Source organism: Elgaria multicarinata, chromosome 2 (genome assembly GCF_023053635.1).
Source record: "Elgaria multicarinata webbii isolate HBS135686 ecotype San Diego chromosome 2, rElgMul1.1.pri, whole genome shotgun sequence".
Classification (NCBI taxonomy): domain Eukaryota; kingdom Metazoa; phylum Chordata; class Lepidosauria; order Squamata; family Anguidae; genus Elgaria; species Elgaria multicarinata.
Genome location: NC_086172.1, coordinates 37,056,526 through 37,079,194, shown reverse-complemented (window position 1 = coordinate 37,079,194; position 22,669 = coordinate 37,056,526). Strand labels below are relative to the sequence as shown.

Below are 22,669 nucleotides of genomic sequence, written 5' to 3'. Positions count from 1 at the left end.
TACAAGCTTATTTCTTTGTAACAGGAATTAGAGGACAGTTTGTGTCCTTTTGGTTCAAAATCAAAATTTCCTCTACAAGGAGTATGTCAAGGAACACCATGCTACACAACTCTCAGTTAACGAAGATTTGTGTCCATGGGAAATGGGTGAAGTACAGTCTGTTGATTATGTACTCCTGTACTGTAAACCATATAAAGACTGCGAGAGAGGCTAATTTCCACCTTATTAAAAACTCTCCTGGGATGACCTTCTGGAGAGTTGGTGACGTTCCATTTGAAGGATGATTCATCCTATGTTACTGGGAAGATTGCTAGGTGCTTTCTTATTTCATGCAAACAAGGGGGGATTATATTGGCCCCATTTCAAATTTTATTGCTTTTATTTAATTACTCTTATTTAGCTGTATCTTTCTTTTGTACAAAAATGTGTATTAAACTATGAACATAATAAACAATTCATTCATTGATCCCGTTCAGACAACACGCTAAGCTATGGTGGTTAAGCATTTTGAGCTAAACATTACGGCTTAGCGTGTCATGTGAACCATGACTTATCATGTCATGTGAACCATTCCTAAACATGATGGCTGCATAACCATGGTTTAAGCATGCTCACTAACTATTTGGTGCAAAAGGGTTAGCAGCATAACCATGGCTTAGCATGTTGTCTAGGGTGACCATCTGAAAAGGAGGACAGGGCTCCTGTATCTTTAACAGTTGCATAGAAAAGGGAATTTCAGCAGATGTCATTTGTATATATGGGGTGGTATATAAATGTAACAAATAAATGTAACAAGTATATATGGAGAACCTGGTGAAATTCCCTCTTCATCACCACAGTTAAAGCTGCAGGAGCTATACTAGAGTGACCAGATTTAAAAGAGGGCAGGGCACCTGCAGCTTTAACTGTTGTGATGAAGAGGACATTTCACCAGGTTCCCCATATATACAAATGACACGTGCTGAAATTCCCTTTTCTATGCAACTGTTAAAGACACAGGAGCCCTGTCCTCCTTTTCATAGGGTCACCCTAACGTTGTCTTGAACAGGCCCATTCATTCACTCTACAAAACTGAATAATCTGAATTCTGTGCATTTCTATGAGTGACTGAAGATCAGAATTCCAAGACAAAGAAATTTTAATCTGTGTTCTTTTTGAAATAAGGGAATCCCTGCTCCCCCACAATACATACTATGGAACTGTGATATTCTGGAATGAGGAATGTCGATTGGAAATAAATGGTGCCTTAAGTTAAAAATAAAACTATTTATTTTCTGGAAAACATTTGGACCTTCGCCTAGAAAAAACCCAACTGTTTCTCTGCCCTAATGACTCCCAATTCTCTTGCAGCATTTACATACACATGTTCCTGCTAAAGCTGCTGAAAAGATAACAAAAATAATCTGTGTAGCATTCAAAGTGCCACACATTCAAGATGTACAATGAATGCAATAATCAAAATCAGTCAATTTTGTTTTAGCTACTAAATTAATTAAAGTTTTAAATAGACAGTAAATGAAATGCAGTTTTAGTCTTGCTTACAGCAGACTGCCATGAGACTGGGAAGAAAACGATGCAGCAATTTCAGCTAGGAAAGAGAGGAAAGAGCAAGAATAATGACGATTGTCATCCCTTCTGGCCGATTGTCCTTGTAAAAGCGTCTGATGGCACAGGGAAACACACTGGGAAATCCTGCCATGGGATGGGATTGGGTGTTCCCCTGCTTGGCAATGCCAGACCATGGGGCACTGGGAATGCTATCACTAAATGGGTGCTGTTGCTCTGAGATCCTTTCTGCTGCCAATTCTGTGAGCCGAGTGCCTGGCACATTTTTCCTCCCCAAGCGATACCCTCATTCCAAATCCATTCCTTTTTACATTTATTCTCTGTGCTTCAATCCTTCCACTTTAGTTTTACTTGGGTGTTATTTTGTGGGTTTTTTGCGATTTTTTATTGCGATTTTTTATTTTGATTTCCTCCTATACTTTTCCCTTCCCTGGTGGCTGGGCGTTCCTGAAGATTAAACCTTCCGCTGCTGGGGCTCCCTGAACTGGCGTAGGACTTGGATTGAGAGGCATGCTGCCAACCCCAAAGTGAGCATTGCACCTCTTGCCCATATCACTTCTCTTTCTGCTCCCAACTCTTCCTGTCCAAATCCTGGCTGCTATATGACAGTCTCCTTCTTTTATCAGAACCACATAGTTGAGTGCAGCATTGTTGGAGTTTTGCCCCAAAATGCCAGCAGGGGGCTCCACTCTGGATTGGGACTCAAGCAGCCTTCACCAATCTGGTGCCCTCCAGATGCTTTGGGCTAATCCCTTGCCCATTGCCCTGCCGGTTGGGGCTGATGGGATTTGTAGTCCAAAACAGTTGGAAGGCACCAGGTTGGGCAAGGCTTGTATGGTGGCTTTATTCCTTTGTCTCCTGCCATGGACCTGATTCAGACCACCACTGCCCATACCTGCAATTTGTATTGCAAATAAGGTCTCGAGGATTAATCTTTTCTCCCCTGCTGTGGGCCTGATCCAAATCACCACCATCTGTGCAAGCAATTTTCATTTTCATTGCAAAAAAAAGAAGAAGATCTTATTGAACCAAATGGGACCGCAGGAGGCTCAATCCAATTTAGAATGACAGACAGGGCAAAGATTTTAGGCTTTTCTACTGCCCTGATCCACATCAGTGTGTGTGTGGGGGGGGGGGGGTGTCACACTGGCAATTTGTGTGTGGGGGGGGGATTCTGCAGTTATGGGCAGAGTTATGTTGTTTTAATTGTGCACTGCCCAGAGAGCCTCAGCTAATGGGAAGTATAAAAATGCCATAAATAAATAAAGTCAAGTGTGTCCCCATTCACTTGTGTGTCCCAGCCTTTTAGTTTGCTAGTCTAATAGTAGGGCCTCTCTCTCTGTTTTATTGCTGTGAACAGCTTTGGGATTAAAATTCAGTAAACAAACAAATAAATAAAGTTTAGTTTGGGCCTCTCTTCTGCCCACCATCCACCATCTGACCTTTCTCTCATATTCTGCCCTCCCCACCCCCCCACCCTGCCATGATACATACTATAAACTGAGGCTACAATGGTCTCTGCGGCAAAAGATAATGCCTGCCTATGTCCACCACTGCTGCTGCTTATCCACCTGCCGTGTCTTCTCTACCACTCTGCCTTCAGCCTGCCAGTTTCTCACTCAAATAATGTGGCCAGCTCTGGCTGATTCATCATGTTTCCACTCTGTGGCACCTGGGGTGCTGGCAACATTTCTTATACCCACATCCATGATCTCCAGTACCTCATTGGGTGCCATGCCACCCTGGGGCATTCACTGTCAGCTGGGAGTACCTGCCTGCCAGGCCTCCTCCTCTCCTGCCTGCTGCTTCTTTGCCCATACGGTGCTGTCAGTTTCAATGACAGAGACCCTGGTGGGTTAACTGTGCCCGCATGCTGCCACCACCACCCACCTAAATCAAATGGAGGCTGTGCCAACAAGGTTCCCACAAATGCCCACCTCAGTGAGAAAGAGACTTTGCCCACACGTTCTGGCTTCTGTCTGCCCCGGTGTAAGAAGGGGAGAGACATGGTGCCCGCACACTGCTATTGCTGTCTGGTTCAATGAGAGAGAGCCTGTCCAATGTGGCACCGTGGTGATGCTTAGCCAGCCTGAAGAAGGAAGACGGGCCACTGTGACCTCACACTGATGATGATGCCTGCGAGAAGATTGACAGAGTCATGTGCCCTTAAGTAGATCCTTTAGTTATGAACTGCCCAGATTTTAATTGTTGTGAACTATACAGATTTTAATTGTTGTGAACCACCTGATGCAAGTGTAATAAATTAAGGGGGGAAATAGATTCGGCCCACCTAAAGGACAAATTGGCCTTGGTGCCCTCCCACAGATGCTGTCCATACCTGAAAGAGAGAGTGAGACCATTGGCTGTTTTCTTGTCGGGGAGTTAGGGGCTCCAGAAACTAAAGCAAGAAGAGAGAAGATTTAAGTGCAGATGCAATTGAGGCAGAGGCCAGTGGGGGAGAGAGTTCGTGGAGGCCCAGGGTGCTTCCAGGGCCCTTTCTACACCTAAGGATTATCCCAGGCAAATGGAGGGATCATCCCTGTCTGCTCCTGGGATCCCCTGTGTGTCATTTGGATGCACAGAGATGATCCCGGGACGATCCCAGGAAAAAAGGCAGGTGTAGAAACGGCCCAGATGAAGCTTTTGTTGTGCAGTGGCCTTGCCTCAAGCATGAAATATTATGAGGCATCCAAACATTGTCGTCCTCCTTTTGTAACTGTCCTGTGTTTTCCCATGACTTCTTCCCTCTTTTCTTGCCACAAAAACCCACGAAGGGTTCTTTCCAGACAGAGGGCTCCTAGGCCACCCATTCAAAGTCAGCCGGGAGGGTACCTGCCTGCCAACTCTCCTCCTCTCCTGCTTCTTTGCCCACATGCTGCTGTTGATTGGAAGGCAGCTTCCCACCTTTTCCTCCTTAACAAATTTTCTGCGGTAAGGAAACAGGCAGAAGGGAAAACACGGGAGGGTTACAAGTGGAAGATGGTGATATCTGGACCCCCTGCTAAAATTCAGTGAATGACGCAAGGCAATGACATGATAAAAATCTGGAAGCATCCTAAAGAGTGAAGGACAGAATAACTGCACAGTGCCTTTCACTGGAAGCACTAGTAGCTATGTGTCTGGAAACACCCTCATGAGGAGAAATTATTAGGGGTGTGCTCCGCTCCGATTAGAATTGGAGAATCAGAAGTGAATTGGCCTGCTCCGCCTTGCCCAGAGGCGGAGTAGAAGCAGACTGCGGACCCTTAGAAGCATGGCAAAGAGAAGCGGCCATAGGAGAAGCGCTTCTCTTTTCGCGGAGCGATCCGCCCGCCATTTTGGATCATTTCGCCCATAGGATTGCATTGCGGAAAAGAAAAGGGGATAACTATGTTGTTTTTTAAGCTATCTTTCTGAAACTTCTTGTGCTTAGAGAGTCGTGGCTGGGGGTCATTTTGAGCCTACTCTCAGCTCTCTGCGTGGTGCGGTTTGCTTGCTATAATTTTTGGAAAAATTGGGTAAAAAAACCGGGACAGAGGGTAAACCGGCAGGGTTTTTTTTTTTTTTTTTGGTTTTTTTTGTAGCGATGACAGGCACATTCAACTCCCAATCCTGATGAGAATTGATGACCTCATGAAGCATCCACCAATCCCAGCGTTGGAGGGGGGACTAAGGCAAAGCCACCCTGAGAGCTTTCTCCTTCAGTCTCTTTGTGGGTTTGCATTCGTGGAGAAAGGAGTTAGTTTTTAGGTGCTGCTGCTGTGTTTGGAGTTGGAGGAGATTAGATTAGGATTTAGCTTGGGTTGTGTGTGTGTTTGTTTGCTTGTTTCAAGCAAATCCCATCATCCCCTGATTTTTGGAGGGGCTTTAACCTCTAACGCATCCCCCATAACCCCAATTCACACCCCTTTCGATATCTCCGTCATGTTAGAAACCTCAAATTAGGCACCATGACACCTCATGTATGTATACACATGCATGCCAAGACTCAAGCAAATCCCATCATCCCCTGATTTTTGGGGAATTTTTGAAAATTGGACACCCCATTTTCAGACATGGACTGTTCTCTGACATTTTGACAGATAAAAAAATTTGAAGTGGGCACCCTCACAGATGCCATCTAGATCCACATTCATGCCAAGTTTCAAGCAAATCCCATCATCCCCTGATTTTTGGCAGGGCTTTAACCTTTTAACTCACCCCAAATCAAGTCCCATGCTAGAACTATGTCAATTTTCACGTTAGAAACCTTAAATTAGGCACCATGACACCTCATGTATGTATACACATGCATGCCAAGACTCAAGCAAATCCCATCATCCCCTGATTTTGAGGGAATTTTTGAAAATCGGACACCTCAGTATCTCAGGGATTTAAAGCTGCAGACAGCTCAATGGGGCCATTTCAAAGGAAATCCCAACATGCCATGAATTGGGGAGTAGATAAACCTATATGAATCTTCTTCCACACTTGAAAAATTGATTTGGAACTTCAAAAAGTCTAAGTGAGCGCAGGAAGGACCGTGTGCCATTTTCCTCTGCCGTCCCCATCCTTTTTTCCTTGTGTGTCATGTCTAAGCCTGCGGGTAGGGACTGTCTTATTTAAGTGATTGCATGTAAACTGGTCTGGAGAGGAATGAACAAATATAAATGCTCAAAGCGAGTACCCAACATAGGGAACAAGGTTTACATCCTGAAAGACCGTGTGCTATTTTCCTTATCCGTCCGCATCCATTTTTCCTTGTGTGTCGTGTCTTTTTAAGATTTTTAAGCCTGCAGGTAGGGACCGTCTGGAGAGGAATGAATGCGAGAACCCAACATAGGGAGCAAGGTATACATCCTGAAAGACCGTGTGCTATTTTCCTCATTAGTCCACGTCCATTTTTCCTTGTGTGTCGTGTCTTTTTAAGATTTTTAAGCCTGTGGGTAGGGACCGTCTTAGTAACTTGGGATACTGGGAAACTTCTCTTTCTTAGTCTGAACGGACTTTTCCCAGTGTTTTTTAAAACTGTATCCCCACCAAATGCACAAACACAACCTGAAATCATATACTAAGCAAATAAATAACAGTCAGATAGGAAACACAGCACTGCTACCCACCCTAACCTTGGTGAACAACTGAATAGATGTGGTGCAAGGGGATGAGGTCCCCTAGGGCATGTGCACTCCTTGGAGGGTCATCAGAGCCCTCCAAAGAGTAACCAGTGGAGAGACTGGAGAAGCTAATGCCTGTTATGAGTTGAAGTAACAGGTAGCTTCTTAATTACCCCCTCCCCCTGGGCACGTCCACTTCCCTCTTACTGGTAAAAGACAGACATAGCCTTTTTAAAAAAATTCTTCTTGTTGTTTATTCAGCAGCACTGCTGCTTTTAATTCCACCCCTCCTTTGTTTATGTATGTATTTATTCCATTTTACACCCCATAGCCCAAGCTCTCCTGGCTTTTCCTCTTCAGTGAAGTCAGGCAGGCTTTCATTGTGGTTCAACTCCTTATTGTTGTTGTTGTTATTATTATTGCTATTAATATTAATTAGTACTGCTATTAATAACATTATTATTTTGTTGCTGTTTAATAATGGCTGTGATCACAATGCAGTCAATCAACTCTGAAGCAAGGCTTTACTCTTATCCTCCTAGCCTCCTAGTTATGGGATGCAAAAGAAAATGCATCTCTCTGTGCTGCTCCCGCCTCACAGGGATGGTTTGCATTACTGGCATCCTTGGCTCACTTCCCTGTGCCCCCAGAAATTTCTGCTCCCTGCCTACCTTCCTGCCTCCGCCTGTGTGCTGTTGTTTTGGGGTATCTGCCGAGACTGACTCCCCCATAGATCTATGGCATATCTTTGCCTGCCTCTCTGCCCGCCTGTCCTCCTCCTCTGTGCCCGCCTTGCAGGGATGGTTTTTGTGTGTCTTGCTTTGTCTCAGGGGACAAGTCCTTCCTGCGCTCACTTAGACTTTTTGAAGTTCCAAATCAATTTTTCAAGTGTGAAAGAAGATTCATAGGTTTATCTACTCCCCAATTCATGGCATGTTGGGATTTCCTTTGAAATGGCCCCATTGAGCTGTCTGCAGCTTTAAATCCCTGAGATACTGAGGTGTCTAACTTTCAAAAATTCTCCAAAAATCCGGGGAGACTTGGATTGGCTTGAGTCTTGGCATGCGTGTGTATACGTCCATGAGGTGTCATGGTGCCAAACTTGAGGTTTCTAACGTGAAAATTGACGTAGTTCTAGCATGGGACTTGATTTGGGGTGAGTTAAAAAGTTAAAGCCCCGCCAAAAATCAGGGGATGATGGGATTTGCTTGAAACTTGGCATGAATGTGGATCTAGATGGCATCTGTGAGGGTGCCCACTTCAAAAAAAATTATCTGTCAAAATGTCGGAGAACAGTCCATGTCTGAAAATGGGGTGTCCGATTTTCAAAAATTCCCCAAAAATCAGGGGATGATGAGATTTGCTTGAGTCTTGGCATGCATGTGTATACATACATGAGGTGTCATGGTGCCTAATTTGAGGGTTCTAACGTGAAAATTGATGTTGGACTGAGAGTCTGTGACTGGCCCAAAGTCACCCAGTGAGCTTCCATGGCCGAGTGGGGACTAGAACCTGGATCTCCCGACTCCCAGTCCAACAGTTTAGCCACTACACTACACTGGTTTGGCCCTTTTGCTATTATGCTGCATAGCAGCGTCTGCCTAATCCTTGCAGTTCCTTCAATGAGGAAGCCATCTTAAGTGGCTGGCACTGAGGAAGAATATGCCTAGTAGTTTATTGGAAAAGGGGACAAACCACTTCCTCATAAACCACTTAAGTATATTTTCCAGTGGAGGCTGGTGGTGGTGGGACTGTGAATCGATTCCAGGTTTCAGTCAGAACCAGCCAGAACTCTAAAGGAGCTATCCAAGGTACTGAACCATATCCCTGAATTAGGCTCAGTACCGCAGATAACTCCTTTAGAGTTCTGGCTGGGTCTGATGGAAATCCGGAATGGCTTCACTGAAATCAGAGCCACCGGTCTTCACTGACATTTTCCCTATGCACTGACTGAGTTTTAGCCAGCAACCAAACAGCATGGCTGGGGAAAGTATATGTTGTCATGGAATACTCCCAGGTTGGGAAGATACAGTGTTATTCCTGCTCTCCTAGAGTGCGGCCTATGCAGACAGATGAAGCCATGGGGCTAACTGGGAACTCACGACAGTGTTCCTATGCATGTACGTATGTGTAAATGGTACATTAAATGTCATATGCTGCCTTTCTGCGAATCACGCTCAAGACAGTCGTTCCAACAATAAAAACCATAACAACAATACAATGTAAAAGTACTAATTACAAAATACACAAAAGCCTAACTAAACATACCAAATAAATGAGCAAATCCATAAAATGTGAGATATTATCATGCCGGAGCCAGGAAACAAACAAATGCAAACTAAACAACGGTTAAACATACCATACTTCTTTTTAAAAAAAGTCAGACTGTTGAATCAGAATGGACTTTGCCTGCACCAGGTAACAAAGAAGAGAGAGTTTCCACAGCAACTAGAGGTGGGTGAGAATTTAGTTTCAGTTCAGTTGTGATTCCAAGATTCACGACGTTCTCCATGTTCATGACTAAACAAACTTGAGAGTATTTTTTTTAAAGAACTTAATGTGGAAGAAAACAAAACTGACAGAAAATTTGCCCATCCGGGCCTACAGCTTTGAATACATGGTACCTAAAAGCCTGTGTTTCTCTCCCCATGTTTTCAGCCATGTAAGTACTGAACAGGGGTTGCCACTACCTTGTTTTCTGGCAGGCTCACCTTTAACAGCCACGTGGTAGGCAAGCACATCCTGGTCTTCTCCATGCTGTACCTATTGAATTTCGCTGGATCAGATGGAGGTGAATTACATTTGAGCTCATTTTTTGTTTTATTTTACCAAAATTTGCAGAGTTCTTCATTTTCATGAGGGGGATTTTAAAAGTTTGAATGCAGGAGAAAGTGTAACTAACAGCTAGGTGCAACTGCAGGAGAGCTTCCTAATCTAGAGCACTGGGCAGAATCCAACTAAAGTTCTACTTAGGGTAGACCTATTGAAATGAATGGGACTTACGCTAGACTAAGTTAAGCCCCATTCATTTCAATGGGTCTACATTAAGTTTCAGTGGGATTCTACCCGCTGATTCCTCTAGAAGAAACTTTCCTTTTAAAGGCTGATCTGAATGTTCCAATAAATAAAGAAAGCAAAAAGATACTGACATTAAGTTCTATAATGACAGAGGGAATCGTTTCTCCGGGCCACTGGCGTAACTTGGTGGGTTTTACTGCCCATTCATTATCTTTCTACTTCCCACTCTATTCTTATTTCAGATTTGGGCAAAAATAATGTCCTTTGGAGCAAGGATGAGAGAGACAGCGACAGACAGACAGACTCTGAGACTCTGCATGGCTACAGATCCATCTTTGGCTACTCTGGAAAATTCTGCTGGAAACCGCTACAGTGAGTTCTGACATTACAAGTGTTCTTTTGTTGTGTTGTTGTTGTTGTTGTTATAAAAAAATTAAATAAATATGCAACTGCTGCTGCCTAATGCTTTATATTATCTGAGTTTGTTTTTTTAAAGTCCTCTTCTATTTATTTATTTTATTTATTATTTATTTATTTATTACATTTTTATACCGCCCAATAGCCGAAGCTCTCTGGGCGGTTCACAAAAATTAAAACCACAAAAAACATCCAACAGGTTAAAAACACAATTACGAAATGCAGTATAAAAAGCGCAACCAGGATAAAACCACACAGCAAAGTTGATTATAAGATTAAGATACAGAGTTAAAACAGTATAATTTAAATTTAAGTTAAAATTAAGTGTTAAAATACTGAGTGAATAAAAAGGTCTTCAGCTGGCGACGAAAGCAGTACAGTGTAGGCGCCAGGCGGACCTCTCTGGGGAGCTCGTTCCACAACCGGGGTGCCACAGCGGAGAAAGCCCTCCTCCTAGTAGCCACCTGCCTCACTTCCTTTGGCAGGGGCTCACGGAGAAGGGCCCCTGTAGATGATCTTAAGGTCCGGGTAGGTACATATGGGAGGAGGCGTTCCTTCAGATAACCTGGCCCCAAACCGTTTAGGGCTTTCAATGTCAATACCAGCACTTTGAACTGGGCCCGGACCTGGACTGGCAGCCAATGAAGCTGGAAAAGGACTGGCGTAATGTGGTCTCGTCGGCCAGTCCCTGTTAGTAACTCTGCTGCCCTGTTTTGCACCAGTTGAAGTTTCCGGACCGTTTTCAAAGGCAGCCCCACGTATAACACATTGCAGTAATCCAAACGAGAGGTTATCGGAGCATGGATAACTGTAGCTAGGCTATCTCTGTCCAGATAAGGGCGCAGTTGGTATATCAGCCTGAGCTGATAAAAGGTGCTCTTTGCCACTGAGTTCACCTGTGCCTCAAGTGACAGTTCTGGATCCAAGAGCACCCCCAAACTACGGACCTGATCCTTTAGGGGGAGTGCAACCCCGTCCAGGACAGGGCAAACATCACCTCGCCGGACAGATGAACCACCCGCTAACAGTACCTCCGTCTTGTCTGGATTGAGTCTCAGTTTATTAGCCCTCATCCAGTCCATTACCGTGCTCAGGCACTGGTTCAGAACAGTCACTGCCTCACCTAGGTTTGATGAAAAGGAAAGGTAGAGCTGGGTATCACCCGCATATTGATGACACCTCAGTCCACATCTCCGGATAACCTCCCCCAGCGGCTTCATGTATATGTTAAACAGCATAGGGGATAAGATAGAGCCCTGTGGAACCCCATGGCTTAGGAGCCACGGCACAGAGCAATAATCCCCCAGCACCACCTTCTGGAATCGGACATCCAAGTAGGAGCGGAACCACTGCAACGCAGTACCTCCAACTCCCAGCTCAGACAACCTATCCAGAAGGATACCATGGTCGATGGTATCGAAGGCCGCTGAGAAGTCTAGGAGAATCAACAGGGTCGCACTCCCCCTGTCTCTCTCCCGACAGAGGTCATCCCACAGGGCGACCAAGGCAGTTTCCGTTCCAAAACCAGCCCTGAAACCCGATTGAAATGGATCTAGATAATCCGTTTCATTCAAGAGTGCCTGGAGTTGTCCTGCAACCACCCGCTCAAGCACCTTGCCCAGGAAAGGGATATTAGCCACCGGCCTGTAGTTGTTAACATCCTCCGGGTCCAGATTAGGCTTCTTCAGGAGTGGTCTAATTACCGCCTCTTTTAAAGAGGCCGGCACCACTCCCTCTCTCAAGGAGGCATTTACAACCTCCTGGACCCAGCCAGCGATCCCCTCCTTATTTGATGTAATGAGCCACGAGGGGCAAGGGTCAAGCACACAGGTGGTCGACCGGACTTGGCCAAGCACCTTGTCCACATCCTCGGGCCTCAATAACTGAAACTCATCCAATAAAACTGAACTGGATGGTGCTCTGAACGCCTCTACTAGTGGAGCTGCATTAAGTGTGGTGTCCAATTCATGACGAATCTGAGCGACTTTATCTTCAAAGTGCCGTGCAAACTCATCACAGCGTGCTACCGAGGGTTCCACCATCTCTCGCCCTGGCCCAGAGTGCTCTCTCTCTCTCTCTCTCTCTCTCACACACACACACACATACACACATACACACACACACACACACACACACACTGTCATCTTAAGTGCTACAGGATAATTCACAGACATGAGTGAATTAAGAGAATCCTGCCAGCTCCTAAGAAATTCTTAAGAGCTGGTAAAGGTCTACGTCAGTGTCACATATATGAAAAACCACCATGTTATGGAAAACCAGATGCAAATCATTCTGCTCTTGTCTCACAAGGCAGTCCTTGTAGCATGTCATCAAGAATTCATGACTTTAATCTTCAACATGCTCTTGGACCAGTGACAAATTTGGACAAATCTAAATATTTTTGAGCCAGTGCCAAAATGATTATAAACTACAGAGGGCACAGGCTTGCTGCAGGTCAACAGCCATGTGAATTGTTCAATGTACATCTAGATCACAAGTCAACACGTCCTGGAAAAAAACCAAAAAAAAAGCAACCTCTTTGAAAAAGAGGAGCTGGATCTGTATTTCAAATGCGATGCAAACTGAACTGCTCACAAGGCTGAACTTAGTATATTTATATTGCCTGTAACAAAGGGCATGAGCATAAATCCCAAAAGTATTGGAGGGGAGCAAGGAGCCAGCCAGCCAGCCAGCAAAATACACCAACAAAAATTGCCTCCCAAATGTCATGAAAGAGATTTTCCATTGGCATACTACTCTCCTTCTCCTAAATGTTTTCCTTTCCTTAGCCTATGACAGGAGTAGGAAGCCTATGACGCCCCCCACCCAGATGATTTTGGATTCCAGATCCCATTATCCCTGCCATTAGCTATGCTGGCTGGTGCTGCTGGGAGTCGGAATCCAAAAACATCTGAAAGGCCACATGCTCCCCATCCGTGGCTTGTGAGATTGCCACAACAGTTTCTCAGTCGAACTATGTAACAACTCTACTTTAAGCGTATCAGTGTGGAATGCTTCCAATGAACCACATACTCATATCTAACCTTGTGCTGAGTGTGAAAGCCATGGACTGGGTTCTAAAGAACTCTTTTTATAATGAAAACCATTTGGTACACTTTGCTATAAAAGCTTTCAACCTTTCATGTAGAAAAGAGATGCAGTGCAGTGTTAGCCATGCCCTGGAAGGGGAAAAGTTCGATCTTTCTGTGTGCTTTTCACTAAGAAAGGAAGAGAAAATTGAAAACATTGAGTTATAGCCCCAGGTGCTTCAAGAGCTAGATGAAGGCCACTCCAGCTTCACAGAGCTAGCCCAATTTATACCAGCAGAGTAGCTACTCCATTACATTTTCAACATACAGCAGTGTGAGATGACGGATAGCCTCAAATACTTGGGAGGGCCGAAGTTGTGTGTGTGTAGATATATATACAGGAAATGGCAGGCATTCTGAAGGTCAAGTGTAGCTCCTTTGTGGTATTCATTGTTCGTTTAAGAGATGGTTAAGATCACGGCAGGGCAGAAGCATTCTCCTGTACCAACATCCATTTTCAGGCAAAATTCTCCGTACAGAATTCTCAGCACATCCATTCTAGCCAGCTGAACAAAGTGAAGAATACCTGGCAAATGTTAGTTCTAAATCAGAGCTGCAAACACAATGGGTTGGATCCAGGATCTGCCTTCTGCAAGAGGAAGAGACCTTCTGCGAGAAGAAGGGTTCACTCATGGAAGGCCCCTCTGCCTGACATTTGGGGGTGGCGGTTCTCCTACACACACACCCCAGCTCACCCCATTCAGCAGGGTCTCCTGACTTCCTTTGCAGCATTTTCAAGGGGTTGAAGGAAATGTTATGGGAAGGAGGGAGCAGGCAAGTCCACTTCTACCAGTGGAACTTTTGATCCAGTTTAAATTTGGATCCAAACCCAATAAATGGTTTTGGGAGCACATATGGCCCATCTTGTGATTCAGCATTTCCAAAGGGGAAAGATGTACATTCTGACACTCTATAGAGCAAATATGCATCACCTTTCGGGGACAATTTTTCACCCTTTGGATGAGACACATAACCAGGAGTTCAAAGAACAGGTTTCCCAATGGTCAGGGATGGTGTCAGGTGTCGGCATGGTTGGGCATCTGCCAAGGTCCATGTCCACTACTAGACACACCATTGAGAGCTCCCTAGACTTCTCCTCTTCCATTGTTTCTTGACCACCTGCCCCCTTCCTCTGTCCCAGAGGAGTGAGCAAGCAAACAATAGCAAAGTTAAGGAAGAAGAGAAGCAGCTGCTTTCTCTCTGTCTGGATTTCCTCACAAGGCCAGAAGAATGCAGTGGGCCCCAGGGCTGGGCAGAGGGTGGGCCAGTGGGGCCAGTTGGCATGGGCCTATGGTTTTGGGGGGCCTACTCAATGGTGCAAGAACGTTTGAATGCACTAGAAGTTTTGAACATTAACGTTGACAAGGCAAAGTTGCATGATTTTTCTATTGTTGTTGATGAATTTGCCCAAAGAAAAGCACGTAAAGTATTTCTGAATGTGAAGATGTGATGTCTTATACACATCTTGAATAAAAGTGCTTGCCATTACCTTTTTTATAAACTGTTCTAGTTCATATGTATTTATGCATTGGCTGCTTATACATTTCCGAGCCCTATTCAAGGTGCTGGTTTTAACACATAAAGCCTTACATGGCTTGGGACCACAATACCTGATGGAACACCTCTCCCAACATGAACCTACCGTACACTGCGCTCAACATCTAAGGTCCTCCTCCAAGTGCCTACTCTGAGGAAAGCTCGGATGATGGCAACAAGGGAGAGGGCCTTTTCAGTGGTGCCCCCCAAATTATGGAATGATCTCCCTGATGAGGCTTGCCTGGTGCCAACATTGTTATCTTTTTGGCGCCAGGTCAAGACTTTTCTCTTCTCCCAGGCATTTAACAGCATTTAACAACAAATGCTAAGTTTGCTTGCTTTTTAATGGACCCCAGAACTGTTGTTGTTTAAATGGATACTGTTGTTTTATATTGTTGTTTTTATATTTTTGATAGTTTTAAATCTTGTATACTTTTTAAATGTTCACTGTTTTTAACTTTTGTAAACCGTCCAGAGAGCTTTGGCTATGGAGGGCAGTATATAAATTTAATAAATAAATAATATTTAGAACTGATTAAAAATACTTAATGAGCAGTTTGAAATGGGGCCTACATTTCCCATCTGGCCCGGGCCTATTACCAGCTTTGCCCGGCCCGGGGGGCCCCAGAACGTTGCCTACCCCCTAGACCAAAGCCTTAAGCAGCAACGGCTCCAATCAAGCGTTCTTCATCCTTTCTGCACATCTATCTCACACACAAGGAAAGCAAGCAGCCATAAAGCACACAGGAATCTTCTTAGCAATTGGCCAGATAAATCTTGCAGCATCGGGGCTCAAGGCAGAGCAAGAGGCAGCATGGATCCATCACACCAGAAGCCCTGGCCAAACACATATATAGGATGATCCTGAGAAAGATTCATTTCCCACATCTGCCACGTTGTTATTTTTTCCACCCCCAAAAAGAATTAAGAGTGTTTTGAAAATTCAGCCCACACCAATAATACAGTGGTGCAAATCATGTACCATGGAAAAAAGACTGTATATAAAAAAGCAGTTGAGCTATCATTTCCTGTCCTGTTATTTGTGGTTTGGGGTCAAGCGGCAGGTGCATGGAAATTTCTTTCCAAGCAATGTTTGTCATTTAAAGATAGAAACCTTGAAAGCTCAAAGCTGCTTTAGCAGGAAGAACTGGATTTGCTTACTGTCACTCTGGCACACCAAGAATAAATCTTAGCCCAAAAGGGTAAAAAAGATATATATATTTTCTTTTCCTGGTTGTCTCTCAGTTCTTTGTAAACTCTTTCTGTTTGGGGACTATTACATGGCATTCAAAGGAGTGCATATGAATGATGAATAACCTCTTTAAAAATCGATAAAATACAAGTAGGGGAGCTGTACACATTCTTGTCCTGTCAGCCTTACTTTGTTGGTCAAGATTTCAGAAGTTGATGTCCTCCTGCAATGCTCTCGGAGGGAAAATGGCTGCCTCTCGCTAGTAAATAATATAAATAGGGAGGGCTGGGGGTAGTTGCATGGCTTAGCATAGATTAACTGCAAGCGTAAGGAACCAAAGCAGTAAGATAGAGAGGCATCCATTATCCCTCAGAGAGGAAAAGCAACCTAAGAAATCCTGAAATCCTGAGGGAGGAGCCTGGAGGATGCTAGAGAGAAGCCAAGGAAAGGGAGGTGTCTATACGAGAATAAAGCCCAGGGGTAGCTCTGGAGTGGCACTGTGCTGTTTATATGATGTAGAAGCCATTGCAGAGCCAACCCTGGGCTTTCCCCCAAAGGTCCAAAATAAAAAAATTGGGGACTTACCCTGACTTTTTCCAATGCAGCGAGGCAACGGCAGCACATTTGCGCCTGTCGCCGTTCTGGAGTCGCAGCAGGGGTGTGGCCGAGCAGATGGTAACCCCTGATTGGTTGCCATCTGCCTGGACAGAGGGGTGGGCCAGCGAGCTGAATGGCTGCTGGAATGCCTCTGCATTTCTCTGGCATGGAAAGGTGAAAAGAAAAGGTTTTAAAAAGGTTTTAAAAACCACTTGGAGGGGGCACGGATGCACGGCAGCACCCATGCGGCAATGCACAGTGGTACGGTGGTGCACGGGCGCGGTGGTGCACAGGTGTGGTGGCTGCTCCTCTGGTGCAAACCCCATGCTTGCTCTTAGGGTGGGGACAACCCACAGGAGTACAAGCGTGGGGTTTAGGGGGCTTGTGGCTACCAATGCGTCATCACGAAGACAGCCCCCAAGCTTCTCAGAAGATACATTTCTGGGAAAAGTTCTGAGGTTTTTTTTTCTCACGGTCCTAAGAAAAGAAGACCATTCCACAGAATTTCCTCCAAATAGTCTTCACCTGTTGAGTGTGAATGTTGAACATTCACACACCCACACCCACACAAATGCCCTGAAATTATGCTAGTTTCAGGGCATAATGGTGAAAGCAAAATGACGGCCAGGTTACCACCAGAAGGCCTTAGAAAAAGAGAAGGAAGTGGTTCTTCTGCCACTGCTAATGATGTGCCCCCCCTCCGCTCTCCAGAAACTGTTGGAAAATTTCTCCTTCCTCTGGATGTCATCACCACCAGTATCTCTCCCCACAAATAGGGTGGATAATTTCAGGAAACCATTTGTGCACAGCTGTAGAACATGGTGCTTTCCACAATTACATAAGTTCAGAAAGACAGATCCTACTCTAATGAGGATCTGATCTCAATTTTATGCACAAATGCAATTATACAAAGTTAGGTTCCATGTTAGTTAGGGGTGCATAGTAATGAGTTAAGTCAAGGGTCAGCTACGTGTTGCCCAACATGACCCCCCTCCGGACCTCCACAACCCTTCCTCTCGCTTCCTCTTTGGTGGCGGCAACGAGAAAGGGTTGTGATGGCCAGGGAAGGACATTCCCAGTGGGGGAAGAAGGAGGATGTGGTGGTGAGCATGGTGGAGGCAGAGGCGGGGGAAGGAGCATGGTGGCTAACATTTCGGGTGGGTGAAAAAAGTAGAGGTGGTATTAAGTGTGGTGGCAAATGGAAAGGGCACAGTAAGGCAGACATTTTTGCTGGAGGAGGGAGGAGGTGGTGGCAGTGAGCGTGGCAGCCGGAGGAGAAAGAGGAGGATATTTCTGGCTAGGGAGGAGGTGGCTGTGAACATGATGTGAAAGGTCGTGGGAAAGAAAGAGATGGGAGGAGGACAAGGAAGGGGGCATGAAACAGAGAATCCTGAAAACAAATGCCTGCAGGCACAAATGTGCCCTCCAGTCCAGAAAAACAAAACAAATGTGCCCTTGGGGCCAAAATGTTTGCCTATCCGTGAGTTAAGTCAAAGTCTTCCCAGGTGGGTTTTGAAGAAGGATGTAGGAACACAGGAAGTTGCCTTGTACTCACCCAGTATTGCCAACACTGACTGGAAGCAGCTCTCCAGGCTTTTAGGAAGGGATATTTCCAGGCCTAAATGGAGATGTTGAGGATTGAACCAAGGACCTTCCGCATGCAGATCAGGTGTGCAACTACTGAGCCACAGTCCCTCCCATGGAAGAGGGAAATTTGGTTGGAAGCAACCAATGATGGCTATAGGTGTATAAACAGTCATTTATAGCACACTGGGCCATGTGTCTCAAGGGCGCTGCTATTTGGTGCAAGTGGGAGCAAGTACTCCAAGTCAGCCAGTGAGTAGGGATATAAATACTGCCTACCTTTGTCACAGTATGTCCTACACTAGGCAAATCCATTCCAAACACCTGTTTGCCTACATTTGTAGCTGTACATTTGCAGAGAAAAATTTGGTGTTCAACTAAAAGGGGCAAGGTGTTAATTGACCCCTAAATTTAAGCTCAGTGAAGTAGAACCATGACGTAGTAGTGCAGTAAGCAAATGCTTTAAGAAATAAACCATTAGGCCCATAAATAATATCACACACGCACACACGTCGTTTGTTTCAGGCGCTTAAATACCAACAATCCCAGTCAATGTTTCACGATATGGAGAGGTTGGGATAGCTGCATGGCTTAGCATATGTTAACTGCAAAGTTAATGGACCGAAGTAGCAAGGTCACTTGGTACCCTCAAGTCTTATAGCTGAAGCTGGAAAACAAGTACGGAATCTAGCATACGAAGAAGCCTTCTTCGCTTGTACCATCAAAAGGCAACCCGGGGTGACATGTGTGCCAAGGCACCACTGAAGAATGTCTTGCCAAAGCTGCAGAGAGGCTGCTCTCCCAGGGGGCAAGTTAAATGCTTTAATTGAACCATTTATGGTACAATCCTCTGGCCCTTGGGAAATTGGGTGGCCACTCAGGAATTACCGAAAAGGAGGAAAAGCACTACCCAAAAAGAGGACAAAAGAGGACACTGATTTGTATAAAAATGTGCCTGTGCTAATTTATATGTATAGATGCAGATTTAGAAATAAATATAATTTAATGCAAATACAGTACAGCTCTCCAGAGTTTGAAAGACTGTGAACAGGTGACCTGTGTGCCTTGCTCAGTCTGTTGTCCAGGTGCTGTTGATGGGCAACATGAAGGCCCAGCTTTTCCTTCTGATGGTTCATTATCTTTAAGCCAAACTTGAACTGGGCAGCCCTTCAGACAGAGGCCAGCTTTAAAACAGAGAACTGTCCTCTGACAGGCCTTCAAATAGAGTACTGTCCTTTCTAAAAGAGGACATATGAGCACCCCATGCAGTCAGAGGGCATCCTCTGGGAAGGTGTTCCTGGGGGGCGGGGGCACAGGATAGATCTGACCTCCCTCTCCAAAGGTGGACAGAGAGGTCTGACCTTAGATCCAACCCACCCCTGCCCAGCCCTCTCCGAAACCTCCACAGCTCTTACTTCTCTGGTGTCGGAGCTCTGACATCGGGGGCGTGGGGGGAGTGGATCAGGAAAAGCTTTGGATCCACAGTATCCAAAACCCTGCCAGACTCTAGAACCCAGTGGGGTCATCCCATGAAGCTGATCAATGGGAGATTCAGGACAGATAAAAAGGAAGGACTTCTTCACACTGTGCATAGATAAACTATGGAATTCGCCACCACAAGATGTAGTGCTGGCCACCAATTGGGACGGCTTTAAAAGGGAGTTGGATATTTTTTTGGAGAAAGCTATCCATGACTTCTAGTCCTGATGGCTATGTGCTACCTGCAGTATCCAAGGCCAGACGCTGGGGAACATTGGCGTTAGGTGCTGTTGCACTGTGCCCTGCTTGTAGGTTCCTGGTCGACAGCTGGTTGGCCACTGTGTGAACACAGTGCTGGACTACATGGAACTTTGGTTTGACCCAGCATGGCTCTTCTTATGTTCTAAACACACACACACACACAACATAGAGGAAAAAATATGCTAGGCATAGAGCCTAGCATAGGGATTAATAATTTCCCTCCCATTGTTTGCAATGGGAGGGAAATAATTTAAAACAAACAATCACGGGACAGAAGGGAGGCAAACACCACTCCTTCATCACTTCTCCTTTACTCTCCACATCAAGCTTTAGGATTGCTCTGCCTGCTGTTTTAAAGATAAAACTGCTACTAACAACCTAGTCTGAAGAGGAATACACTCCCAAACCATGATTCTATTGTTTAATGCTCCTTTTGGCCTGAATGATAGGAAATTTTCTGCTTCTAATTTCAGCATCGGTTTTCTTTCGAGGCGAAGGAGAGAAAAAGAGAAAGCACCAGAAATGGAAGTTTCATTTATAATAATCTACAATTTTCTCATAGGTACAGTTGAGCAGCTTTATAGGGCTACACAGCAGTAAACACAAGTCCAGGGGAAAAAAAGAGGATTCAATCTTTCAATGGGTCTTGGAAAAAAAGGGGGGAATCACATGTTTGTAAGCAACCATTATTTACAGGGCCAGCTCCAGACGTCTTGCTGCCTGAGGCGGAGTTGCAAATGCCACCCTCCCTCCCCCAAATCAAGGTGCTGAATACCCAAAGCTGGTAAACTTAATTTGGAACCTGGGAGGACCTCTTATAAGGGCCTCTCTTCAGTCACTGGCAGTAAAAATACAGTAATACATTAAATAGCTAACAATTTGCGCCCTTGTCATGACAACCCAAAAACAGATGCCTGAGACAGCTGACTCACTCTGCCACATGGCAGGACTGGCCCTGATCCCCCCCCCACTCGCTTTTGAATCTACTTACAACTCTAGAGACCGTCATGAACATATTCTGATTTTCTCCTCATTTCATGTCATGACAACCCACAGCCCATGCTATTTAATTTGCTTGTTAGAGCCAGAGAAATGACATTCAGTATTGGTTCCGACAATTGCTGACAAATATTATTCAGTCTAAATTCTAATTATGCTTATTTTCTATTAAGCTCATAAATACTTTGTCATATTTTAGGCATCTTTGTTTAGATATGTTTTCTGAGCCAAGATGCAGGTTCCTATACTGCAAGTACTGAATTTGTTGACCAGACATAAAATTATCTTGAAAGGTTCTGGGAAATGGGCCATGTTTGGTATACCGCCACAAAAGTAGAGGAGGAGGGATACCATGTTTGCTATGCACCTATCATTGCTGCTTTGAGATAAGTTCTAAATATTAATTTAAACTTCTTTTTTACTTTTGGAGCTTCATATCAACACAAAAGAACACCATTCTCAAACCATGTGATTCATAAAAAAATTTCTAGGTATCTGGCATCCCAAGCTTTTTTTTAAAAAAATCTGAAATGTCAGTATTTAAATAGGGTGGCCATATAGAAAGGAGGACAGGGCTCCTGTAAGGAAAGCTTCAACGATCTGTGTATGTCAGGGTGACCCTATGAAAAGGAGGACAGGGCTCCTGTATCTTTAACAGTGGTATTGAAAAAGAAATTTCAGCAGGTGTCATTTGTATATATTGAGAACCTGGTGAAAATTCCTCTTCATCACAACAGTTAAAGCAGCAGGTGCTCTGCCTTCTTTTAAATCTGGTCACTCTAGTGTAGCTCCTGCAGATTTAACTGCTGTGATGAAGAGGGAATTTCACCAGATTCTCCATATATATAAACGATACCTGCTGAAATTCCCTTTTCTATGCAACTATTAAAGGTACAGGAGCCCTGTCCTCCTTTTCATATGGTCACTCTAGCGTATGTGCGTTACCAGTTCTTTGGTAACAACATAAGAGCCTTGTTGAGACCAACGGTCTTTTCAGAGCGTCATCACATGGGGGAAAATCGTGTTTCCTTCCCGTCACTTCTCCACCCCCTCATTACTTCCTCTTTCTTCCTGGAGGGGAAAGAGGAAGTAAACAAAGACCACGTGGCCCATTCGGGAGCCGTTTTTATCACGTCACTTTTCCTGCACACAGCCGTTTTTTTGTTTTGTTTTTTAAAGTCAGATTAAAAAGAAAAATTCAGCTCCAGTCCAGTTGGCTGTTGTATTTGGAATGGGCGCCATCTTGTTCTGCACCTCAGGCAGCTAAATATCTTGAGCCAGATCTGCTAATTGCATAAATGGTATCTCATCTACTTTGCCACTGACATCATGCCAATCTTCTTCTTGTTGCTGAGATTCTAAGACACAGAGGAGCATTGGCCAGATATTGATGAATAATGGCCACCTACTCTGCTTAACTAGCTCTCCATTTTCAAAGTGGGAAAGACTCTGGACTTAGGAACTCTTCCATTGCATTGTCGGTACTTACATATTGGTCCTGCAATGCTAAATCAGTGTAAAAGTTACCACATCGTCAGATCTTCATTCCAATTTTTACTGGTATTCACAGTTTGATCCTAGTCAATTCTTACCCTAAGGCTGCAACCCTTGGAGCACTTACCTGGCAGTCAGTTCCATTAAAGTCTGTAGGACAACCTCTGAACAAGCACAAATAGGCTGTCAAACTGTTATCAGTTGTTGCATGTCCCTGCCCTGTTCCTGAATCTCAAAAATAATGAAATAAGAGAACATCCATGCTCTCTAAATCCGCTTAACATGGTGACTTTGTTCTCTTTCCTATTGATAAAAGGATAGGAGAAGCAGACAATTTTTAGGAGGATGTCTCCCGCACACCACAC

At 44.7% G+C, this 22,669-nt stretch overlaps 1 protein-coding gene across 1 annotated transcript in view; it reads right to left on the bottom strand.

Annotated features, from left to right (window-relative positions):
• Positions 1-22,669, bottom strand: part of PDE1A (phosphodiesterase 1A) — a 168,221-nt gene that overhangs the window by 49,706 nt on the left and 95,846 nt on the right. The gene's annotated exons all lie outside the window — the stretch shown is intronic.